Genomic DNA, 26,460 nt, shown 5'->3' with positions numbered 1-26,460 from the left:
AAGTCCATCTCTCTTTAAAATTCCGTTTACTCCAATTTGTGTTGTCCAAATGCTGTTGGGTGAAGCCTGGGCTCAGGAGTGGCCAAGCAGTCAGGGGTCATAAATTTTAAAGAAAGCTGACTCTTCCTCTCCCACAGTCTACCAAATACCAGTAGCTCCTCAATTGGAGTTGGAACATGCTACCCATACCCCACCCATATACTTGAGAAAAATGTAAAATTAAGCATAAAAATGAAGTGTGTGTATGTGTGTGTGTGTGTGTGTGTGTGTGTGTGTGTGTGTGTGTGTATTCTGTTGATACTATTAAAAAAAAAAACCCTGTAGAATGCCTAGTACTAACTAGACCCTTAATAGGTAGCAGTTGTTACTTCCCATGCTTTGGTTGCTTTGTTGTTATTATCTAGGGAAACAGGGAACACTCTAAACTCTGAAAAATATTAGAAGACAGGATTCGAAGTATAGACATATATGTCAATAGGAAATTAAAATAGTAGTAAGCTGAATTTGAACATTTTTTGTAGGCCACTATTAACATTTGTCCACTGAAATAAGCTCATAATTGAAAACCATGGCATATCTAAAACCTCAGCATTTCAGTGTCATGGAAAGATAGTTCTGAGTGACAACACTTCTCAGTCTGTTCGCCCTTTCCTAGCAAGTGAGGCCATAAGGTTTGGAAATGTATTAATTTTATCATTTTTGTTGTACTGCTATTAGTTTTGTTGGTGACATTTAGAGTCTTGAGAGTGAAAGGTGGACTGCAAAGCAAAAATAAAAATTCTGTGATTGGAATAATAAAGTAACCATCTAAAAGCCGTGGGAAACATTCATTATAAATGTGTTGAGCATCCTTTCTTTGTTAACATTTCCAAATAATGGATTATTTTAACAACATTTGTGGAAAACATTACCCAGACACTTAAAACTAGCCCAGATGAGTCTGACTAGAGGGATAAACAGCCTGAGCAAAGGTCTGATTCAGAACCTGGTCACAACATTGTCATTTAATTTAATTCTTCTAATTTTCATTCTGACTAGAACTAAATATCAATTAATATGTATATATTAATTTCATAGCCCTATTTAAATTTTACTGTTAATTTTGTAACATTTTAAGTTTTTTATACAGCATTGTCTTTTGTACATGATTTCATTTGGTTTCAAGTTATTGTCATTTTAGTATTTTTATGAATTCTTGTAGCCCTTCATAAAATGTATTTTGCCCTAGCTAATTCTAAAGGTATAGTCAAAGTGTTACCATCACCTTTTCCTTTTACTGAAAATAGAGTCCTTTCTCACATAATGTAGCATGCTTATAGTTTCCCTCACCCTACACTTTGCAGTTCCTATACACATCCCCTCCAATCCAGATCTACTACCTTTCTTTATCTCATTAGAAAGCAACAGGCTTCTAAGGAATAATAGTAAAATCTAATAAGATAAAACAAAAATGAATACACTTGAATTGGATAAAACATACAAACAGAAGGGAAACAGCCCAAGGGAAGGTACCAGAAACAGAGACCACTCATTCATACACCCAGGAATCCCACAAAAACACTCAACTGGAAGCCATATGACCTGGAGAAGACCCTTGTAGGTCCTGTGTATCCTGCCTCAGTCTTTGTGTGTTAATATGTGCAGCATGACTCTAACTGGTCTTAATAATAAAAACCTGGAGCCAGATAGCAGGGTAAATGCTGAAACATCAGTAAAAGAGCCATCCACTAGAGAGACTTCTTACCTCTACCAAATCCTCAGCCTGAAAAGGGCTGAGCTCCTGTCTCTGCCTTATCACTCTGCCTTATCACTTCCTCTCTCCTCCCAGTCATATCAGGTCCTGTTTCCTCTTCTCAAGTGCTGGGATTAAAGGTGTATGCTACCACTGCTAGCCTCTAGTGGCTAGCTTCGCACTCTGATCTCTAGGCAAGCTTTATTTGTGAGAGCACAAACAAAATATCATCACAAATATGAGCTTTGATCATGTTGATTTATAAGGCCTTGTTTTCTTGGTGTACTCTATCATCTTTGGCTCTGACACTCTTTCTCCCTCCTCTTTTACAGAGATCCCTGAGCATCAAGGGGAGGAGTTTGATGAAGACATCCCCAGTAGGGCTGAGTGTTACAAGTTCTCTCACTGGCTGTGAGTCTCTCTGTTTCTTTCTATCCGCTGCAGGAGGAAGCTTCTCTGATGATGGCTGAGCATGGCACTGATCCATGTGTATAGCAGAATATCATTAGGAGTCATTATTTAGAACAGTAGTATTTGGTTTTCTCTAAGGTCCTTGGGTTATCTTGCTCAGGTTCTTGGTCACCAAAGCAGTCTTTGGTGTGGGTTTCATCTCATAGCTTTCAACCACATAAGATACTGGTTGGTTATTCCCACAGGCTTTGTGCCACCATTGTACTAGCATATTTTGCAGGAAGGATACCATTATTGATCCACTGGTTTGTGCATGGGTTGGGGTTTACGTTTCTTTTTTGGTAGGATACAAAATTTCATTCTGTACCAAAGACCCTGGGGCCTAGAGATGAAGGCTCTGTGTAGGTATCAGCTCAGTTTCTCCCTCCATGTTAAATGAGTTGTGGACGGTGCAATGGAGTTTTACTATCACTTTGTGGAGAGCAACTTTTAGTCTTGAAACAGCCTGGATTGTTTGGGGATTCCCATGTGATCCTTTTGAAAAACAACTCAACTAGATGTCACCCAGTCTGGGTACTGGAATCTTCATTTGGTGACAAATCATGTCTAGTTAGGGCTCTGTCTTCCCCATTATTTGGTGATTTCAGTTAGCTCATCAACCGTGTGTGTGTGTGTGTGTGTGTGTGTGTGTGTGTGTGTGTGTATATATATATACTCTTTATGAAGCTTCTACTGTATTAGGTTTCCATAGTACTCCTCAGATGGCCCTTAATTTTAGCTACCTCTCTCCATATTGCTTTCCTATCCTCCTCTAACTCCCCTTCCCCAACTTGGTCCTCCCATTTGAACCCACCATCCATCCATAACTATCTATTCTATTTCTCTTTCCTAATGAAATCTATTTGTCCCCCAAAGCATTTTACTCTATATCTAACCTCCCTGGTTCTATGGATTTTGGCATTGGTTATCACTAATTTAACAGCTAATATCCACATATAGGTGGATGCATACCATATTTGTCTTTTGGAATCTGGATGAATCATAATTATCATTTTGGTGGATTTTTCCTTTGATGAGTATGTGGTATACTTCCCTATCTCTTTTAATTAGTTTTGGTTTGAAGTCTAACTTGTCAGATATTAAAATGGCCACACCAACTTGCTTCTTAGGTTGTTGTTGTTTTTAATGCTTTAAATTGCTTATTTACTTTTATATTGGAGTGCATTTTTAACTTGAACATATTTAAAATAACAAAAAATGATAAAAATCTATATTTTAAAAGGGGATCTAGGAATTTTATATTTTATTTTTATTTATTTTCTTCTTTTTTATTATTAAGAAATTTTCTATTCACTTTACATAACAACCACAGATCCCCCCTCTTCCCATTCCCCCAGCCTCCCCCCAACCCACCCCCTATTCCCACCTTCCCCAAGTCAGAGTCTCCCATGGGGAGTCAGCAGAGCCTGGCATACTCAGCTGAGGTAGGTCCAAGCCCCTCCCCCTTGCACCAAGGCTGTGCAAAATGTCACACCCTAGGCACTGGACTCCAAAAAGCCCACCCATACACCAGTGATGAAACTGCAGATCAATAGCTGTGGAGCCCCCATAGGACTGAACTAGGCTCTCTGGATATGCGAGACAGTTATTTAGCTTGAACTGTTTGAGGGACTCCCAAGCAGGGGGATCGAGGTACATTTACTTTGAATATCTTTTTCCAACATTTCACCCTGAGGTGATGTCTATTCTTGATGTTATATGTGTTTTCTGGATGCAGCAGAAAGATATAGCCTGCTTTCATATTCATTATGTCTGTTGTGGGGTGTGTGTGTGTGTGTGCGCGCGCGCGTGCGTGCGTGCGTGCGTGCGTGCGTGCGTGCGTGTGTGTGTGTTTCCCCTTTTCTGATTTGCTGGTACAGAGCTATTTAATCCTTGTGTTTTCTTGGCTATGGTTAACTTCTTTTGCTTGGCATTTACTTTCTAGCACCTCTATGGCAGGATTTGTAGATAGATATTGTTTAAAATTGGATTTATCAGGGAATGTTTTACTATCTCCATCTATTGTGACTGAAACTTTTGCTGGATATAGTAGTCTGGGTTGGTATTTGTCATCTTTTAGAGTCTGCAGCACATCTGTCCAGGCTTTTCTAGCTTTTAGAGTGTCCTTTGAGAAGTCAGGTGTTATTCTAATAAGTCTGCCATTATATGTTACTTTGTCTTTTATTTCTTGCTGCTTTTAATAGTCTTTCTTTGTTCTGTATGTTTAGTGTTTTGATTATTTTGGGCTGAGGGGAGTTTCTATTTTGGTTCAGTCTGTTTGATGTTATTTATGTTTGTTGTACCTTGATAGGCATCTCCTTCCTTGGGTTAGAGAAATTTTCTTCTTTAATTTTGTTGAACTTATTTTCTATGTTTCTGACCTGGTTTTCTTCTCCTTTGTCTATTCCTATTATTCTTAGATTTGATCTTTTCATAGTAACTCAGATTTCCTGGATATTTTGTACCAGAAATTTTTTACACTCAAAATTTTCTTTGACTGAGATATTAATTTCATTTATTGTATCTTCCATGCCTGGAATTCTTTATTTTATGTCTTGTATTCTGTTGGTGAGGCTTGCCTCTCCTCTGAGGTTCCTGTTTGAGTTCCTACATTTTTTCATGTTTCAGATTTCCTTCAGTTTAGGTTTTCTTTGTTGATTGTATTTCTACTTTCAGGTCTTGAATTCTTTTATTCATTTCCTTCCACTATTTGTGTTTTCATAGATTTTATTTCCTCTTTAAGTATCTCTGCCATATTCATAAAGGCTATTTTAAGGTCTTTGTATTGTACTACAGCTATGTAGCAACTCTGAGGGCATACTGTGCTAGGGTTGATGAGCTCTCATGGAGACATACTGTCCTGGCTGTTATTGACTGTGTTTTCATGCTGGCATCTAGGTGTCTGGATTTGGAAAGGTTGTAAATCTACATTGCTGATATCTGGACTTGTCTTTGTTGTATGGGTATTTTCTTGTTTTGTTTCTGTTATCCTCTGTTTGTTAGGAAAATGTGGTGCTTGTGTGTTACCTAATAGAGAATTCTTCTGGGACCCTGATAGGTGTGGCCACTAGAGGTTCTAGGCAAATGGTTCTAGATATTGGGAGCTGAGACTTTGGAATAATGACTGGCTAGGATTGGGGCTGAAGGAGTCTACAGGAGGGAGGAAAGCAGGGTGTTCCACAAGGTAACCTGTAGATGGGGGTAGAGAGTGAGGAGAGGCCCCATCAGGTTGTCTAATACAGAGCTGGGGGTGAGAATAGGGGTTGGACTTGAAGGAAGAGGTGAAGATCTGCAGTTAGCCTATGTGCTTTGCTGATTAAAGTGACCTGCAAGTGTCCATGGAATACCTGCTGTAGCTGGAGGCTGAGATAAATCAATGAGTTGGGGGGAAGATAATTTGGTGTGATCCACTGGAGATGGTGGAGTCGGTGAGGGGAGGCTGCACCAGAGGTCTGCTACAGAGCTGGTGATAAGACGGGGGGGTTGCATTTGGAGGAGCAGAGGTAGAGGCAAAGATCTACAGTTGACCCAACTGCTTCCCTGGTGGGAGTGGCCTGTGGGTTCCCAGGGAGTGCCTGCTGGATTAGGGGTCCTTCTATTTCCTTTGAATGTGGTTTCTAATATAACATGACTTTCAGTTGGGTTTTTAATTAAATTTTAGGTCTATGGGCTAACTATTTGTGGTTTAACAAATGTGGCCAGTCATTTTACTGGCACCAGAATCTGCAAATGGGGGGTTAAATGTAAGTAATTTTGTTTTGTCCATTTTCATGTTACTTTCTAGAAGTATTCAAGGAACTTATAAGTTTCAAATAATTCTCTAGGTTTTTCTACATTGAATGGAAAGACAAGAATAAAAACATTCCTTATAGAAGGAATTCTAATATCTCTCTGGGGCCTGATCATTTCAAATATAACTTATCTAGTCATGATGCCAATGAACTGTAACAATGATCAATACAACAAGATATCCCTAGGTTCAATGTTGGCACTCGTATCTGGTCAATAACCAATAGCTGTATAATTGGGCTAAAGTCTAATTCCATAGGAGGGAAAGCATGCTTGGCACTGGAAACTTAGCCCCCTACGTGGAGCTATTGAGATGATGGATCTTAGAAGAAAACCTACTACTGTCACTTTACTAGACCATTGTAATCCTAATTGTTCTCTAAAAGATCATAGGTAAATGAAGCCCAGACCCATCATTAAAGATGTTTCTCTTTATAGTAAATGAAGATGATTTCAGAAAGCCTCAGCAGGTCCTAATGCAGAGACCAAAAGTTGGTGGTGAGCCCAGCAACAAAATACATCATAACATATCTACAACATAACTCTGAGCCTAAGGCTCAGGGACCATTACAGAATATGTGTGGAAAGATTGTAAGAGCCAGAGGAAGAACCAGGAAGTTTGCTCTGAAATTGTCTTGTAGAAATCATAGGAAAACTTTGTTCATGATATACAAACAATATGGCTACTTAAACAACAATTGAACAAGAATAATATCTGTAGGCATTGTAGTTGGAAGTTTTCCTGTGTCCCACCTGGCCAGCGGTCAGGACAAATCTCTCCAACTCACATCCCCCAAGTAAACACATAGAGGCTTATATTAATTATAATTGCTCAGCCATTAGTTCAGACTTATTACTGACTAGCTCTTATACTTAAATTAACCCATAATTCTTATCTATGTTTAGCCACGTGGCTTGGTAACTATTCTCAGTACTGTCTTGCCATCTTGCTTCCTCTGTGTCTGGCTGGCGACTCCTGCTTCAGCCTTCCTCTTCCCAGAATTCTCCTTGTCTGCTTATCCCACCTATACTTCTTGCCTGGCTACTGGCCAATAAGCATTTTATTTATCAACCAATCAGAGCAACACACATTCACAACATACAGAATGCCAACCCACAGCAAGGCATGCTAATAAAGAAAGGAGAAATCCCATTGTGGGGAACACCTATGCAAAGAACTATAGGCAATTAATGACTGCTGAGAAAGGGAAAAATTATCCTCCTTAGGGATGAGTCCCTTAATTGATTATGTATCAAAAAGTAGCCAGAGCCAAAAACATACTCACAAACCACACTAAAGAGACTAATTCAGTTATATTTATATATTTATTCACAGTATTAATAAAAAAAGAAGCTATCAGTTTGAGAGGAAGTCAGGAGAAGGATATGGAAGAGGTTGGAGGGAGGAAAAGAAAGTGGGAAAACTGATGTCATTATATTTTATTTATTTATTAATAAAGCAAAACTACAAAAAAGGAAAAGAAAAATATTTTATAATTCATAAAACAAACAAATAAATAAGTAGTCAGATAAGCAAGGTCTGGATAAATGACTCTGGGATTAAGAGACCTGACTGCTCTTCCAGAACACCAAAGTTTGATCCCCAACACCCACATGACTGCTTACAACTACCTGTAACTCCAGTCCCAGGGGATTAGACATTATTTTGTGGCTTTCAAGAGTACCAGACACACATATGATGCACAGACATACATCCAGGCAAATACCCAGACACATAAAATAAAAAATAAAAAGCACATATTTTCTAATTAAGGGGACACACAGAAAGAGCTGAAGGGTAGATGAGTCTTTAGGGAAGGAAGTATGAGAGGATCCTGGTTACACTTGGGTACTTTTTCTCTCTTTTTAATTTTCTGTATTTACTTTTTTTCACATGTACTGCATTCATAATTAAGAATTTATTTTTTTTGTAAGAAGATTTCTAAAATTTACCCAAAAATACATTAAAAAATAAAGAATAAAAGCAAGCACAGTACTGACTATAGTTTTAAGTACGTATAACAAGGTTTTACTAGAGGATGACAGGGTTGCAGTATGGAACAAAAAGTATTCTAAAATCAGAAGGGAGAGATCCAAACTTTAAGAGTACAGGAGTCTCCTAAATAGTGTATGAAATAGTTGTCACGTGCTCCTAGGGATAGAAGAGAGGCTAACAGTAGAACAAAGACTTGCAGACTATGTCGAGTCATACCAAGGAAAATGGAAAAATCAAAAGGGAGGAGGATACTGAGAGAATGTTGCATAATTACTCATAGAAAAGAAAGAGGGCTAGGCTGTAGAGATTCTGAGTTCACTTCTCAGCACCCACGTGGTGGCTCACAAGCATCTGTAACTCCAGTTGCAAAGGATATGACACCCTCTTTTGGCCTCCTCAGTCACCAGGCCCAGATGTATAAGTGTAGGCAAACATACATATGAATATAACTTAATCATAGTTTTGGTAAATGTTGTTTTTATTTACATGTATGTGTAATGCTTGCTTACCTACATGAGTACCATGTGCTAGCAGTCCCTGGAATAATAAAGGAAGAAAGGAAAGAAGAGGAAAGGAAGGAAGGAGGGAGAGAAGGAGAGAAGGAAGGAAGAAAGGAAGGAAGGAAGGAAGGAAGGAAGACAGGACAGGGTGCTAGCTCAGTGAGTAAAATAAATCCTGGTCACCCAAGTATGAGGAGCTGTTTTTGAATCCCCCAAGCCCATGTGAAGCTGGATGTGGCAGTACATGTGTCTGCAATCCCATCACTCCTAGGAGAAGATGAGAGGTAGGGACAGTGAAGTCCCCAGAAGATCTTGGGTCAGCTAGACTGGCATATACAGCAGGAAAAGATGACAAAACAAAACAAAATTCTCAGAGGGGAAGAAAAGAACCACTGTCAGAAGTTGTCCTCAGACTGCCATGTGTGCATCAGAGCATGTATGTGTCTATATCCACACTCGGCTTCATTTCACACAAAATACACACACTGTAGCTAGAGTTTTCCTGGCTAGCCCACAGTCAGGACAAATCTCTCTCACCTGCCAGTCCCACAGCCGCTCAGACCCGACCAAATAAACACAGAGACTTATATTGGTTACAAACTGTATGGCCGTGGCAGGCTTCTTGCTAACTGTTCTTACAGCTTAAATTAATCAATTTCCATTAATCTATACCTTGCCACATGGCTCGTGGCTTACCGGCATCTTCACATGCTGCTTGTCCTGGTGGCAGCTGGCAGTGTCTCTCTGACTCAGCCTTCCACTTCTCAGCTTTGTTCTCCTCCTTGTCCCGCCTATACTTCCTGCCTGGCTACCGGCCAATCAGTGATTTATTTATTGACCAATCAGCAACACACTTGACATACAGACCATCCCACAGCGCGCGCACACACACACACACACACACACACACACACACAAAGATTTAATGAAAGAAAAAACGAAAGGAAATATTACTTATTTGCTGTGGTCTCGTGAACTGGCAGTTTTGTTTCTTTCTCTACTTGGTTCTTTCAATCAGTTACCAAAGCATCTTTGATCTTCCACACCAGACAATTACGATTTGTTTGTAAAATGATGACAGAGGCAGATAAAATTTCTCTTTCTTTTTGAAGGCTGCTGAGACAGCTGCATAGACATTCTGAGTTCTCTGCATCTGCCAATATTAGGAAGCATTTACTGGTCTTGTAAAGATTAAGCAAATGCTTACATTTGTTAACCTTTCTTCTGCAGTAATTGAATTATGAGAAAGGGAAGTGAGCTGAGGTGTTGAGTGCTGGCAGCACACTTCCCACGATGCCAGAACTAATTCTGCTTGCCAAATTGCTTTAGCTGGCTCTTCTCTGAGCTCCACCACATGGAGGAAAAAAACAGGTGAAGTGCCATAAACAAAAGATAATGATAACTGGCAGAGGAGCAAGAGGGAGGTGCAGCAATGTCAAATGAAATGTCACTGAAGTCAGTGTTAACCAGACTGACTTAACAACTTTACGGTCTGCTACGCGAGGGGAACAATATACTGAATGGAATTAACAAGCGTCTAAGTGTCTGCCCTGTGACAGAATGATGTCTACGGAAATGCAACCGGAGGAGTGGGAGAGAGTTATCATAGTAGGAGGACCGTCATCTTCACAGGAAAAGAAAAGGAATCACCCCAATGACAATAACTTACATTGCAGCAAAATTTTTTTAATATGAACTCTGAGATGCTTGCAAACGAATGTGAAATACTTCAAACTCAACTCAAAATAAACATCCCAACTATATTACATTGTATGTTACTGTAGTCAAAAGGTCATTGCCACTCGGGAAACAAAATCACACATGATTTCTTAGGTCAAGGGTTATGAGATTGTTTTCACAACTGGAAGCTTGATTTCCAAATGCTCAGCAACCTACATGGTAGTTAAGGACTCAAGGGAGAAGGCAAAGTATAATATGTGACACATTTTGAAATTATGCCTTTTGGACAGGGATGTGGCATATTTGGGAAGAATTGTGACATGATAGAAATTACCATTTTACAAATATTTACTGTAATTTAAGCTAAGGTAATGCAGACAGACATGGCTCTTCCCCATATAAACTTAAAGTCTGAAAAGGAGGAGACTTTCTTTTTTTTTTAATCATGTATTCTTCTCTTATATATTCCATCCTGAGCACAGTTTCCCCTTCCTTCTTCCCTCCCAGGCCCCTTCGACTCTTCCTTTGTGTCCCTTCAGAAAAGGGCTGGCCTCCCAGGGACATCAACAAAACATGGCATATCAAGTTGCAATAAGACTAGGCAGCTCCCCTCATATTAAGGCTGAACAAGGCAGCCAAGTAGGAGGAAAAGGGTTCCAAAAGCAGGTAAAAGAGTCAGAGACAGCCCCAGCCTACTGTTAGGAATCACGCAAGAATACCAAGCTACACAACAGTAACATACATGCAGAGGGCTTAGGTAAGACCAATGCAGGCTCCCTGATTGTCAGTTCAGTCTCTGTGAGCCCTATGGGCCCAGGTTAGCTGGTTCTGTGGGTTTTCTTGTGGTGTCCTTGTCCCCTCTGGCTCCTACAATGTTTCTTTTTTTCCTACAATGCTCCCCTTTACAGGATTCTCCAAGCTCCATCTAATGTTTGGCTGTGGATCTCTGCATCTATTTCCATCAGTTGCTGGATTAAGCCTCTCTGATGATTATGCTAGGCTACTGTCTATGAGAATAGCAGAATATCTTTGGGAATAATTTCATTCTCTCTCTCTCTCTCTCTCTCTCTCTCTCTCTCTCTCTCTCTCTCTCTCTCTCTCTTCCTTTCTTTGCCAGTCATGTTTGGTTCTATTCTTGGTCTCTGGGCTATGGAATCTCTGGGTCCTGGCCCTCCAGGCAGTGTCAGGGGTGGGCTCCCTTTCTTGGCTTAGGTCTCAAGCTGGAGCAGTCACTGTTTGGTCACTCTCACAATTTCTGTGCCACCTTTACCACAGCACATCTTGCAGGCAAGAACAATTGTGGGTCAAAGGTTTTGTGGCTGGGTTTGAGTCCCAGTCCCTTCACTGGAAGTCATGCCTAGTTATAGAAGATGGCCTGTTCAGACCTCTTATCTTCGTTGATAGGAGTCTTAGCTAGGGTCAGCCTCATAGTTTCCTTTGCATTAGGTTTCTAGCATGTCCCCAGATGTCCAATTCCAGTTGTCTCTCCCAGTACTCTCTCCCTCCATCCCTCACACCTGATCCCTCCTGTTTCTGTCACCACTTGTCCCCAGTCTACCCTTGTTATCCATTCTATTTTCCCTTCCCAGGGAAATTCATGCATCCACACTTAATCCTGTCTTCTTACTTAGCCTGTCTGGATCTGTGAATTGTAGCGTGGTTATACTTTACTTTACAGTTAATATCCACTTGTAAGTGAGTACATACCATGGTTTTCTTTCTGGGTCTAGGTTACCTCACTCAGGATGATTTTTCCTAGTTCCATCCATTTGCCTGCAAATGTCATGGTGTTATTTTTTTTAACAGCAGAATAATACTCCATTTTGTAAATGTTCCACATTTTCTTTATCTATTCTTCATTTGAGGGGCATCTAGGTTGTTTCTAGTTTCTTTCTATTATGAATAAAGCTGTTATAAATATAGTTGAGCAAGTATCCTTGTGGTAGGATGCAGCATCCTTTTGGTATATGCCCAGGAGTGGGATACCTGGATCTTGAGGTAGATGGAGTCCAAATTTTTTGAAGAACCAGCATATAGATTTTGATAGTGGGTTTAAAAGTTTCTATCTTTCAACATGAGCAGTCACGTGTTTTTGATCTTAGACATTCTGACAGGTATAAGATGGAATCTCAGAGTCATTTAGATTTGCATTTCCGTGATGGCTAAGGATGTTGAACATTCTTTAAGTGCTTCTCAGCCATTTGGGATTCCTCTGTTGGTAATTCTCTGTTTAGATTTGTACCCCATTTTTAAATGGGATTATTTAGTTTGTTGATGTCCAGTTTCATGAGTTTTTAATATATTTTGGAAATGTATCCTTTGACAGATGTGGAGTTGGTGAAAATCTTTTCCAATTCTGTAGGCTGCTGTTTTACCTGATGGAAGGTGTCCTTTGCCTCACAGAAGGTTTTCAGTTTCATGAGGTCCCATTTACTGATTGTCAATCTTAGTGCCTGTGCTATTGGTATTCTGTTCAGGAAATTGTTTCTTGCGCCAATGCATTTAAGGCTATTACCCACTTTCTCTTCTATCCAGTTCAGTGTATCTGGTTTTATGTTGAGGTCTTTGACCCAGTTGCACTTGAGCTTTGTGCAGGGTGATATACATGGCTCTATTTTCATTCTTCTACGTGCTGACATTCAGTTATAACAGCACCATTTGTTGAAGATGCTTTTTTCTATTCTATAATTCCTGGTTTCTTTACAAAAAATCAGATGTCTATAGGTATGTGGATCTATGTCTGGATTTTAGATTCAATTCCATTGGTCAACCTTTCTGTTTTTATCTCAATACCATACAGGTTTTTTTTTTTTAATTACTATAATTCTGTAGTAGAGCTTGAAAACAGGGATGGTGATATCTATGGAATTTCTTTTATTGTACAGGATTGTTTTAGGTTTCTTGAGTTTTTGTTTTACCATATGAAGTTGGTATTGTTCTTTCAAGGTCTATAAAGAATTGTGTTGGAATCTTGATGGAGATTGCATTGAATCTGTAGAGTACTTTTCAGATAGCCATTTTTATTAGGTTATTCCTACCTGTCCATGAACATGGGAGATATTTCTATCTTCTGATATCTTCTTAAATTTTTTTCTTCAAAAACTTGAAGTTCTTCTCATACAGGTCTTTCACTTGCTTGGTTAAGAGTTAATATCAATACTTCTCAAATTATTCCACAAAATAAAAACAGAAGTAACATTGCCAAATTCATTTTATGAGTCTAAAGTCACCCTGATACCCAAACCAGACAAAGACTCAAAAAAGAAAAGAGAATTACAGACCAATTTCCCTCATGTACAATAAAATACTCACAAACCAAATCCAAGAACATATAAAAAAAATCATCCACCATGATCAAGTAGGCTTCATCTCAGAGCTACAGGGATGGTTCAATATACAGAAATCTGTCAATGTAATCCACCATATAAAGAAACTGAAAGAAAAAAAAAAACACATGATCATCTCATCAGATGCTGAAAAAGCCTATGACAAACCCAACCCTCCTTCATGATAAAAGTCTTGGAGTGATCAGGAATACAAGGGACACACCAAACATAATAAAGGCAGTTTACAGCAAGCCTACAGCTGATATCAAATTAAATGGAGAGAAACTCAAAGCAGTTCCACTAAAATCAGGAACAAGAAAAGGCTGTCCACTCTCTGCATGCCTATTCAACATAGTACTTGAAGTTCTAGCTAGAGCAATAAGACAACTAAAGGAGATCAATGGGATACAAATTGGAAAGGAAGAATTTAAAGTATTGCTATTTGCAGATGATATGACAGTATACATATGGGACTCCAAAAATTCTACCAGGGAACTCCTACAGCTGATATACATCTTCAGTGAAGTGGCTGGATACAAGATTAACTCTCCTGTATACAAATGATAAATGGACCGAGAATGAAATTATGGAAAGAACATTCTTCATAGTAGCCAACCTCAGATTTTCAATCCCGGTCCTTCTCCTTTACTAGGTAAGTTTTAGCTGGATACTAAAACTTAATTGACTGTTGTACTTTGCTTTTATTTATTGAAATATAGAGGTAAGGGGTACATCTCTCCCCCACCTACACTGCTACATGACAGATAAGTAGTGGAGGCAGCTCTCCCACATAAGCCAGTCCCAAAGTTTTTTCTTTGTTTTTATTTTGAGTGTTTTACCTGTGTATGTGTGTGTATCCTGTGTGTGAAGGTGCCTAATGGCACCACAGAGGGCATTAGATCCTCCTGAACTGTGGTAATTAAGCTATGAGCCTCCATGTGGATGCAGGGCATTTGACTTTAGTCCTCTGTAAGACTAGCACATGCTCTTAACTGCTGAGCCATCTTTCTAGTCCCAGTCATTCCTTTTCCTGCAAATGATAAGATCCCCCCTTTAAAAGGCTAAATAAGGCTGGAGAAATGTGTCAGAGGTAAAGAGCATAAACTGCTTGTCTTAGGTTTCTGTTGCTGTGATAAACATCAGAACCAAAAGCAACTTGGGGAAGGAAGGATTTATTTAGCTTACAGTTGAAATCCATCATGAAGGAAATCAGGGCAAGATCTCAAGGCAGGAGCATGGAGGCAGGAAATGAAGCATTGACCACAGAAGAACACTGCTTACTGGTTTGTTCTCCATGACTTGTTCAGCCTGCTTTCTTATATGATGCAGGCTCACCTGCCTAGGGTTAACATAAACCAAAGTGTGCTGGACCTTCTCATGATAATCATTAATCAAGAAAATGTACCATAGACTTGACTACTGGCCAATCTTATGGAAATATTATCTCAATTTTGGTTCTTTCTTCAAAGATGATTCTAGCTTGCATCAAGTTGACAAAACACAAACAAACAAACAAAAATAATCAGCACACTATTCTTGCAGAGGACCTGAGTTCAGTTCCTAGGACAGATGTGGATATTGTGAAGGATGTTTCAATGAACTTTATTGTCAAGATATATTCTTATCATATTGACCTGCTTCTTTTTTGGGGGGGCATACACACTTATGATTAAGGGTTGTATTATTATTTTGTTTTCACTTTCTTGAAGATATTCAATTATATTTTTATCTGATCATTGTCCTCATTTACATTGTTATCCACAATGTTTAAAATGTCCATTTCCTCCACCTTGTTCCAAACACTTGTTGTCTTATTATTTTTTTTGATAAAATTCATATTATATTTGGGTCAAACATTTAAACACCTATATCATATACCAACGATATCTTTCCATTACAATCAATCTGAATTCTTAAATTTTATTTAAATAATGGGGTTTGGCAATCATGTTTGTTGCAAAAACAGTTTCCTGTATTCTTGTATTTTTACCAGGATAGGTCTCGTTTGAGGACCAATTAGATGTCTCAGAAAATAAAGGCACTTTCCATCAGGCCTGATGACCTACGTTTGATCCCTGGAGTTCACATGTTAGAATAAAAAACTAATTGTGAAAGCTGGCCTCTGGCCTCTATAGGGCTACTGTGGCACTCCTACGTATGTGTACATACATGGGTACACACACATGAAAATAAATGAGTAAATTTAAAACCACAACAATGAAAAGACAGGTTTTATTTGCAAGAGTGGAAACTAAACTCAAGTGTGGACTGTTCTCAGAAGTTCTAAGGCTTTAGACACGCTGCATGGAAGTAGAATCAGGGCTCTTGATTTTGTGTGATGTCACAATGTCTGGGCCCAAGTTGAATCTCTCTCCCTTCCGCATGTGTGTTCAAGGAAACAGGCCTTCCTAAAAAAATGACAAGAACTGTGGAAATTACCTTTGATCTAAATGCACCTGAATTTCATGACCTTTAATTTTTATTTTCTCACCAATTACATTTAAAGTCTAATATGCTAATATTTCCACCTGGCTAAATCCAAGGTCAAATTATAAACTTCAGGGCAGAAACTAGTCAATTTATCATTTATTGGGTAAGGTCAGAAATTTTAAATGAGGAAATAAGACATGTTACCTATATTTATCTTTCATCTGCACAGAAACCCTTCAGCTTGTCAACACACTGATGCATCGTTTATTTATAATAATGCATTAATCACAATAATGAGCAATCAATTTTCAGATGTTAAATGAACACTCATAATAGGAAGCCCTGTCATTTAGAAGGGCAGTTAATGAGAGCAAGGTGGAAAAATTGCTTGATTAGACCGTTGGCTTTTTAAACACAAATGTTTATGGCTCCATAAATTTAGAATCTTCTAAACAACTGAGCATCTTGATAGTGATTTTCAGTAAACTAAAGAGATCAGACTTTTCAAAAGAGGGAGCCTAAGTGCAGCAGCGTCATTGCATCCTTGCTCTGGACATATTTGTATTAACACTGCTAGATGTAATTCAGCTGCTGGGATTATAAGAAGTAGAGTGGGCTTCATTTGAATGAGGAAACTTAAGAAAAAAAAGATAGTAGCACAAAATCTAGGAGGTTTATTTCATTAGTAACACTGTTCAAAAAATAACCTATCCAAAATAGAGTCTTTCTAATAAGAGATGCAAATATACACAAGTCTATATAGACAGTGTATGGCTGTATTTTGCCTGTATGTATATTTACACATTATATAAATATATACATGTATATTTCTGTCTTAGTTAAGGTTACTATGATGGAATACCATGCCCCAAAGTAGCTTGATGAATAAAGGGTTTCTTTGGCTTAAGCTTTCATATCATGATTCATCATCGAAGGCAGTCAGGACAGGAACTCAAGCAGGGCAGGAATCTGGAGGAAGGAGCTGATGTAGAGACAATGGAAGAGTAAACTTGCTGTGAGCCATCTTTCTAGTGTCAGTCATTGCTTTTCCTACAAATGATAAGATCCCCCTTTAAAAGGCTGAATAAGGCTGGAGAAATGTGTCAGAGGTGAAGAGCACAAAGTGCTTTTCTTAGGTTTCTGTTGCTGTGATAAACATCAGAACCAAAAGCAACTTGGGGGAAGGAAGGATTTATTTTAGCCTACAGTTGTATTCCATCATGAAGGAAACCAGAACAAGATCTCAAGGCAGGAGCATGGAGGCAGGAAATGAAGCACTGACCACAGAAGAACACTGCTTACTGGTTTGCTCTCCATGACTTGTTCAGCTTGCCTTCTTATATGATCCAGGCTCACCTGCCTAGGGTTAGCATGAACCAAAGTGTGCTGGAGCCTCCCATTTAATCATTAATCAAGAAAATGCACCATAGACTTGACTACTGGCTAATCTTACGAAAGTATTATCTCAATTTTGGTTCTTTCTTCAAAGATGATTCTAGCTTGCATCAAGTTGACAAAACACAAACAAATAAACAAACATAACCAGCACAACATTTTTGCAGAGGACCTGAGTTCAGTTCCTAGAATATATGTCAGGCAGTTCACAGCAATCTCACAGGTTCTCCTACATAACAGGTTTTGTGTACTTCTGCATTGCATCTTAATGTCTTGCCTTATATCTAATGCGCAGTCTAGGGTTTTCAAATGACAGCCCAGAATTCGAATTCAGCCTGACACCTCTGTTTGTACATCTATTTAGGCTAATTTTTAAAATTTAATGATTTAAATAAATTTAAAAAGTATGACACGTGAGAAGTACATGAAATCCAAATGTCAGTGTCTGTAAATTAAAGTTTTGAGCACAACAGCCTCATGTACTGATGCACACATTGTCTGTAGCTGCTTTACTGATATCATTTCAATGAATGCTATTTTGTTGTCAGTAAATAATCAAATAGACACTCAAAACCAGAGGGATTTGAATGTTTTCAACACCAGAAATGATAAACAGCTGAGATGGTAGGTATGCTTACCATAACTTGAACATGACATAATGTGTTGAAATATCACTTAATACTCCATAAATATGCACAATTTTATGATTTATTTAACATGTGTAAACTAAAGCCAGAAGGGGGAAAAAAGGTTGGTTAATGTCACCTAAATAACTGTTGTCAATGTGAGACAAGATCCATTTCTCTTAATAGAAGAGTTAAACAAGTCCATTTACAACTACTTGGAAAATAAAAACAGTTTTGTTTAACTGAAAAGGAAATTATATTGTATTTGGATATAACACACCCACATCTTACATTTTTTGAATCATCTGTAGCTCCATATAGTTCCTGAAATAATGTAAATGCTATGTTGATAACTGTTTAGAGAATAATGCAATAAAAACCTGTACATGTTCAGTGCAGATGTAACTAGTTTTTGGAGTGTTTTCTATCTGAGATTTGTTGAACGCACAGATGTGGAACCTGTGCCTCCAGAATTTAACACTCCAGGAGCCAATCATCTTTGATGTGTCGTGAACACAGCATTGCTCTGAGGTGTAATGCACTCTCCCCTTTCCTTTCTAATTTAACTGTACACCGAGATGCTATGGATGGTTTTCATTTATTTGTTATGAAAAATCATTATATTGATGCTTTGTGGGTGAAATCTCCCAAACTACATAGCAACTACACACTTTTTCTCCTCAGAACACAGACAATGCAGATGTGATGAGATTCAGTCTATCCACACCTGTGAATGACTCAGTAATGAGCTTTAATAGTGATTTGGTAGTATCACACTGCTGGTGTGAAGAAGTTGACATTCTTCCTCTATCTGAGCAGAGTGAGACAATCTTCTGGAATGTAGTGCATTTGCATAATGTTCCCTCCAAGATAAAAATCTACATAGTTATGCAAACACAACATATGCTTGGAAGTCAGATATATTCTGTATGCTGCTTTAGTAGCTCAGTTATTATATTAGGGTTTGCTCTTGCTTAGAATATTCATTCTATTCATTCCTCTTACCTTCAACCTCACACAGAAGACCAAAAACTTGGGTTGTCCTATCCTGAGCAAAGCTGTGATGCTGGGTTAAAAAATGATACAGGACTCCCTATTTTAGGAAGACTGTTTGAAATCTCTGTGTATTAGCAGGAGACTAAGGGCATGAGAGCTTTTCTAATGAAAGCTGCCATTTTTCTGTAGCAACATCAGGCTAGTGGCAGGAGCTTAGGTTTTCAAGTTCAACACAATGTCCATGAAACATAGATTAGAAATAGCCTAGTGCTTTGATATGTGTGGCCAATCATGGCCCAAACAATGTGATGACCAGTGGTGCCTGTGGTGACCTAAAACTAAAGAACCATCTACAGTTGTCAAACATCTCCAAAGCTTCCTTAGTTTGGACAGCTGTAAGAAAGGAACAGGCTCTTGGGGAGCAGTTGAAGTCCTAGTGAGTGTGTTCTGGTGACAAGAACAGAGAAATGTTAAGGATCCCAATGCCTCAGACCCATTGAAATAACAAAGCCCTTCTTGAGTGAGGCTCAGAGGAATAGCCAAGCCTTCCTGTGGCCTAACATTGTTGACAATAATTGATTGTTAGCTAAAATCAGTTTACGTGGAAACTATCAACTACAGCCTCTTCCTTGCAGATGTTTAGAGTCTGAGAAGCTGCCCTACAAAGACCTCACACTGAAACTAAATATGCCTCTTTCACGTGCTGTACATAATAAATGTACTGAGTTTCAGGGTAGCTTAGTAGGTGCCCTCCTTCAGAGAAAGCACAGCCCACCTGATCCAGCTTTCTGGTGGGTGAGGTGTCTGTCCTTTCTTCCTTGTCCATTGACTTTCCATGCCTGCACAGCTACAGTCAGTTTTCCAGCACCAAGCCATAAGGTGGTGGAGCCATAAGGCTCTTCAATTACTTCCTCAAAGCAAGAACAAACAAACAAACGAAAAACCTTGCTTCCCTTAAAACTAACTGAAAATCAAGACAAAAGCCTAATAAGACACACACAAAAAAAAGATAGTCTCTCTATCTCTGTCTCTGTCTGTCTGCCTCTCTCTCTGTCTCTCTGTCTCTGTGGAACCTGTGCCTCCAGAATTTAACACTCCAGGAGCCAATCATCTTTGATGTGTCATGAACACAGACAGCATTGCTCTGAGGTGTAATGCACTCTCCCCTTTCCTTTTTAATTTAACTGTATGCCGAGATGCTATGGATGGTTTTCATTTATTTGTTATGAAAAATTATTATATTGATGCTTTGTTGGTGAAATCTCCCAAACTACATAGCAACTACACACTTTTTCTCCTCAGAACACAGACAACGCAGATGTGATGAGATTCAGTCTATCCACACTTGTGAATGACTCAGCAATGAGCTATGATAGTGATGTAGTAGTATCACACTGCCGTGTGTGTGTGTGTGTGTGTGTGTGTGTGTGTGTGTGTGTGTGTTCAACAACTCTGAAGCATGAGGTTTCTTTGAAGGGTACGTCATATACCAAATGGCTCTCCATTAGAGTGGGTATAAGTTACTATCAGCTTTTGAGTTAGAGTTGAACCCTCATGTCCCCTTACCCCTCTCAGCACTCAGTCCTCATTCAGCTTGAATCTGTGTATCCCTTGTTCATGCTTCCATGGTCTCTGAGTTTTTCGGTCTTGTTCTGTCTGGAAAATACTGTTTCCTTGGAAGATCCATCATCTCTGGCTCTTACAATCTTTCTATCTTCTTTTCCATACAGATCATTGAGTATTGAGAGAAGAACTTTGATGAAGACATTCCGTTTAGAACTGAGTGCTCCAACTCACTCTCTGTATAGTATCTAGTTGTCGTTCTCTGTGTTAAGTCCTATATACTGCGAGAAGATTTTTCTGCTATGGGTTAAGTGAGGTACTGATCTAGTCTCAGGTTCTTGGCCACTTCAACACTGTCAGGTATTTCTTCCATCCATACTGGACCTTGTACCCAATCAAAAACTGATTGCTTACTCACCATTACAACTGTGCCGCTATTTCACAGGCATGTCAGCAGGCAGGTTGCTGTTGTAGGTAGCAAAGTTTGTAGCTGGGTAACATTGATGACTACTTTTCTCTCCAGTAGCATGCAGAGTACCTTCCAGCACCATAAACTCTAGTAAATAGGGTTAAAGCCTCTTGTTAGGCACCAGCTCTATTACTCTGTGTTCAATGACATAAGTAAGTATTGTCTTCAGCAGTAGCACCTTATCTTCAGGTTACAGGGAACCAGTAGCCTTGGCAAAAGCCTGCGATGTTTGGGGGGTTTTGAGAATTTGTGAGAGCCTGAGTTTAATTCTTCTACTACTACTACTACTACTACTACTACTACTACTACTACTACTACTACAAAAAGAAAGAAAGAAAGAAAAAAAGAAAAGTGCTTTCTACTGTACATTACGTAATTTGGATTAAAATGTATATATAGACATTACATGCAGATATGTACTATATACATGCATTACATATGTACAAAATAAATACTTTACCTAAATCCTCTTAACATCTATCTTATTTCATACTGTTACTGGATATTTGAGCAACCTGGAAAGTTACCAGGGAAACTGCTCAAGGTTGTTAGTCTCATTAATAAAATCATTTAAGCATGGGTTTGGGGTGAATCTTGAGGACAATTTTAATAGAGTGGAAAAGAAAAGCTCTAGGGAAGACAAGCTGTGAATCTTCCCAGTGGCTGGGAAGGGAAGCATGGAAAAGAGGAAGAGAGAGAATCATGACTTTTGAGTTAGGCATGGAGGTTAACAATGGAGGTAGGCTAAGCGGTTGCATAGCAACATAGAGGGGGATGGAGAAGAGGAGCAGGGATGCCCAGAGTTCTGCAAAGATGCCTAGTCTGTAGCTAGAACCTGAAATATAAAAAAAGAGTGAAGGAAAAGGGAAAGTTATTTTTTGGAGTAATTCAGAAAAGGGGCACACTTTGGCAATGTTACATGGGCATGGCTTTGTAAGGAATGGGATCTGGAAAGGGAAAGGACATTGTGTCATTACAAAGATAATTATTTCTCTCACCTTGTCAGCATGGCTTCAGGTATATAAGCCTTCTTAAGGGATGGTCTCTACCAGTGATTGCCATTTAACTTTTGGATTAATGTTTAGGTTTGGGGTATCTTGGTCACCACCCAAGGCCAGAGGTAGAATCCATTCTTTGTTCAGAAGGAAATAGCTTCCCCTTTGTGGGCCTCAACAGAGCCCTGAACAAGAGTATTGTACACCATCTTCTCTGCAGTCATACAGAACCATATCAAAGTGAGAATGAATAGGATAAGTTAATTAAAGGTTAATAAACTTTTATTTTCTTCCTATATTATATGAAAAGTGGGGCGTTGATTTCATATGTAAAGAACAGCAGTGCATTCCAAAATAGCTTTCTTCATATGTATTTCCAGCGTTGTTTTTGCTTTATTTTATTCCTATTATGGATGAAGATCCAGAACGTCTGGATTCTGACTTTGTCTTCCCACTGGGTCACAGTAGAGCTTCTGATAGTCCTTTAATGCCACCCACTACACAGAAGCAGCCCGAAATACACAGCATAAATACATAGAAGACCTCCCAGTGTGTTTGGTTTTTTTTCTGCTTAATTGTAATTGGTGAAGAATTTGAGATTTTCAAATGAGAACACTTGTTGTGGGGCAATATATTGCAATTCAGTTCAGCTATTAGCCTACCTGGTTCTGCTTTCAGAAAGGCGTGTAGAGTTGGAGCTCTCTATTAACTCTCTTTGTGAAGTAAATGAGAGCAGTTAAGACTGAAAGTGCGATATTACAGATTCTATTCAAGAGAAGCCAAATGGCTGATTCTATAGGAAGTAAAGGAATTTAACTCACCATAAGCCTATTTATTGCAGGGAGAGAAAATGTTGCCTTGTTGTCTACTGTTTATGGCACTTCTTTAATAACACAGTATATATTAGACTCAACCTAAATGCAGTATTTCCTTTTCTGTCTACACTTATTATGAGGTTTATTTAGTCTATAAATTACTTTTATTTCATGTGGGGCCTCTGAATGCTGTGCAACAATGGATATGTGGAAACTAGAAATTGCTGTTATTATTTTTTTTCCTTTTGAAGGATCTCCTGGCAATAAAGAACTACAGGTGTTAGATAACCAGCCTTTCTCTGTGGTGGTATTTGGAAAGGGCACTGGGCAACCATTCTAAAACAGTCAAATCTCATTTGAGAGGAGTTATATTTTGGACGTGGTATTTGAAGTCCATTAATAAATCCTGGATTCTACCTGTAAACAAAAAGTTAAGATGAAGTAGACTACGCTGAATATAATATGTTGTTCTTACAGAAAACTTAAAAAATAAATGACTGATCTGTGATTTTTTTATGAGCCATGGGCCTTCTTTAAAACAGGAAGAATTAATAAGTAGCAGCAAAACGTGATGTGAGGGACATATTTGAAAGACTTTACATGCCCAGAAGGGGCCCAACTACACTGTCACACCATCAGAAATATTTCACAAACAATAGCTTCCTCAGCCTTTTGACGTTGGTGGGTCCTTATTCATTTTAGGGGAAATATTGCTGGGAATATTGACAGTGAACATCACTCACAAGATTTGGGAAGTGGATTTCACAGTTTCATTGGTAGCTGAGTAGTTAGGAGAACTAGAAAACTGATCTCAGTGAAAAAGCTTTTAAAAGAGAAAGTCGCCAAAGACTGTGTGTGAAGGGCAACTAGAGATCACCTGCTCAACAGTCCCAGGAGCTTCCCAGTTCTTGGGATTGTAAGGGGCCTGTTTCATGCTATAAAGCTTCCTCCAGGTATTTTTCTCTTGGGTTTGATGATATTGTATGAATTATCTCGTGGCTGTGTGGCCAAATCTTTTCCTCACCTGGTATCCTGATGATTCTTTTGTAACTTGTATTTATATTAGTTACTTTTTATTGATGTTCTAAATTACCCCCATGAAACCACCTAAACAAAGAAACAACCATTTTTGCTCCTAGTTTGAGGGTTGAGGCCACTGCAGAAGGAAAGGCATGGTGGCAGAAGTCAGAGGTTGTTGGTCACATTGTATCCATAGTCAGAAAGAGGAGAGAGAGAGAGAGAGAGAGAGAGAGAGAGAGAGAGAGAGAGAGAGAGAGAGAGAGAGAGAGAGAGAGAGACTGTTTCTCAAGTTGCTTTAACTTTGTTATCCAGCTCAGGACCCCAGCCCAAGGAATGGTGCTATCCACATTTAGAGTGGGTCTTCTAACCTCAATTAACTCAATCTACACACCTCCTCAGAAATGGCATGCTCAGAGGTTTGTCTCCAAGTTGATTCTTCTAGTATTATGTAGGATGTAGTATTTATACTATATATATAGCAATAATAGCATAGTTCTATCATCATATCATGATATTAACTATCATAACATTTTTCTCTACAACTACATTCCACTGCATTTACTAATAAAATATGTCCTGTGATATGGAGATTTTTGTCCTACTAGAGACTGCATCAGAACTCTCCGGAACCATAGGAATAAGAAAGCCAAAAGTGGTATGTACTCACCCATAAGTGGATTCCAGATATAAAGCAAAGAACAATCAGACTGCAACCCACAGAACCAGGGAGGCTATATAGCAGGGGGGACCCTAGGATGACTGTGGCTTATAGTAAGTTTTGGTTTTACTCAATTACTGGGCAAGCCTCAATGAAACATTTCACTATTAGGATAAGAATTTATACTGTATCCAGCTGATAATAGAAAAATAAATAAATAAGAAAAGAAAGCCAGTGGTGTAACTGAATCCAAGCAAGGGTTTTGTTTGCAGCACCCTGATGCCTGAGGGCAGAGGAAGGCGGGTACCCCAGCTCAAGAGAAGAGCTGGAGCTCCTGTGTCTTCTCCCCTCTCTTCTCTTTCACCATCTGTGAAATATTGGGTCACTCACATTGGTGAAGATTATCTTTACTTCACCTTCCAATGCCAAGGCTATGTCCTCTTAAAAGCATCACCCTAAATATAATCAGAAAAAATCTCTTCTGAATGTTATCTGCCTATCACTTTGAAAGACCCCCGGAGGAGATCTTCCCTCAGGAGAGACCCCAAGTTCAAGGAACATATCGAAACCATGGATCAGATGCAAGCAGCAAGAGGGTTTATTCAGACATATAGGTACCTGGGGCGACAAAGTCTCTCAGAGGACTTGCGCGCCCTCCTTGGGTAAAGGGGACTTTTTATAGGATCCCAGGGGCAGAGGCACGGTTACAGAAGCGAGAAGCATAGTTACAGGATTCCCATTGGTTGATTCAAAGAAGGCCAGGGTGAACTTGGGGACATATTTTTAATTCTCGGAAATTTGATGTGTGTGGCTGACTTGGCCTTGGGGGTGCTTTCCCAGCCCAACTGTTTATTCCCCAAGGCCAAGTGGCCAACCACAGATATCTTATTTTGACTCAACGGTTTCTCTCCCAGGGCGGGTGGTCAGGGTGGGTGTTTCCTTGGTCCCAGGCTTTTGCAGCTGTCTGATTACGGTTTATGCCAAGTGGTTTATCTAAACGTACATTTTGCAGTTAGGCCAAGGACGCCCTGTTTTTCTGGTACTTGCCTCGCAGAATGGCGTTTCTTATGCTAAGTAAAAGCCTGCTATAAGCGGGGTCTTTCAACTTAATATAATCACCATGCCACATAAAATTAGAGACTCAAGATCGTAGTATCATGACAGTTGGCTCTTCAAAGCTGTGTGGCCTTGTCAAGTCTTCGAACTGTTTTGCCTTCTCAGGTAAAAAATAATCAGGGTCTGGAGAGTGATTCATGGAGCTTGCTGTTCTTCCAGAGGACCCAGCTTCTACTCCCAGCACCCACATCATGGCTCAGAACCATCTCTAGCTCCTGCTCCAAGGGTTCTGATGCCATCTTCTGGCCTCCAGCAGCACCTGTGTATATGGTGCATATACATACCTGCAGGCAAAAACTCATACATACAAAATTTTAAAAACATATACAATTAAATAATGAAGGTTTTTTAACTAAATATTTAATACAGTTATTAGTAATGTTAGGTGGTTTCTAAAATATTTTTGTGGAGGCGGGTGCTAGCTACCCACAGGAAGACATCCATAGCCTGCCTTATGTAATTCCACTCAGGCAGGTGCTAGCCTCCCACAGGCCAGCCTGGGCCCTCAAGGCCTGTGCTGTCCTGAAGACATCCACAGGCTGGCCCTGTGCCTTGCGGCACACGGAAGGTGGGTCCCATTATGATGAGCAAGTATGGGGTGGAGAAATGGGAGAGAAAGAGAAACAGTTCAAATGCTGTGGAAAGAAGCAGAACTAAAGAAGTGAAGGCTGTGAGGAGTAGGCTGATGTGGGAGGTCTGCTCACAACCCAGGGCCATGGTGACATCCAGGCCTGGGCTGCTTCAAGGGCCATGTCTGGGTCTGTGGTCCGACCATAGCCAGGGTCTGTATGGAAATCCATGGCCTATGTTACCATCAAAGGCCACAAGGATGCACAGTGCCTGGGTTGCCACTAGACCCATGTTGATCTGGATGGTCTAGGCTCCCACCCAGCGTCATGGTGTC

The sequence above is a fragment of the Peromyscus eremicus genome, chromosome 22, assembly GCF_949786415.1.
Source record: "Peromyscus eremicus chromosome 22, PerEre_H2_v1, whole genome shotgun sequence".
In the NCBI taxonomy this organism is placed as follows: domain Eukaryota; kingdom Metazoa; phylum Chordata; class Mammalia; order Rodentia; family Cricetidae; genus Peromyscus; species Peromyscus eremicus.
Note: the sequence above shows the minus strand (reverse complement) of the source record.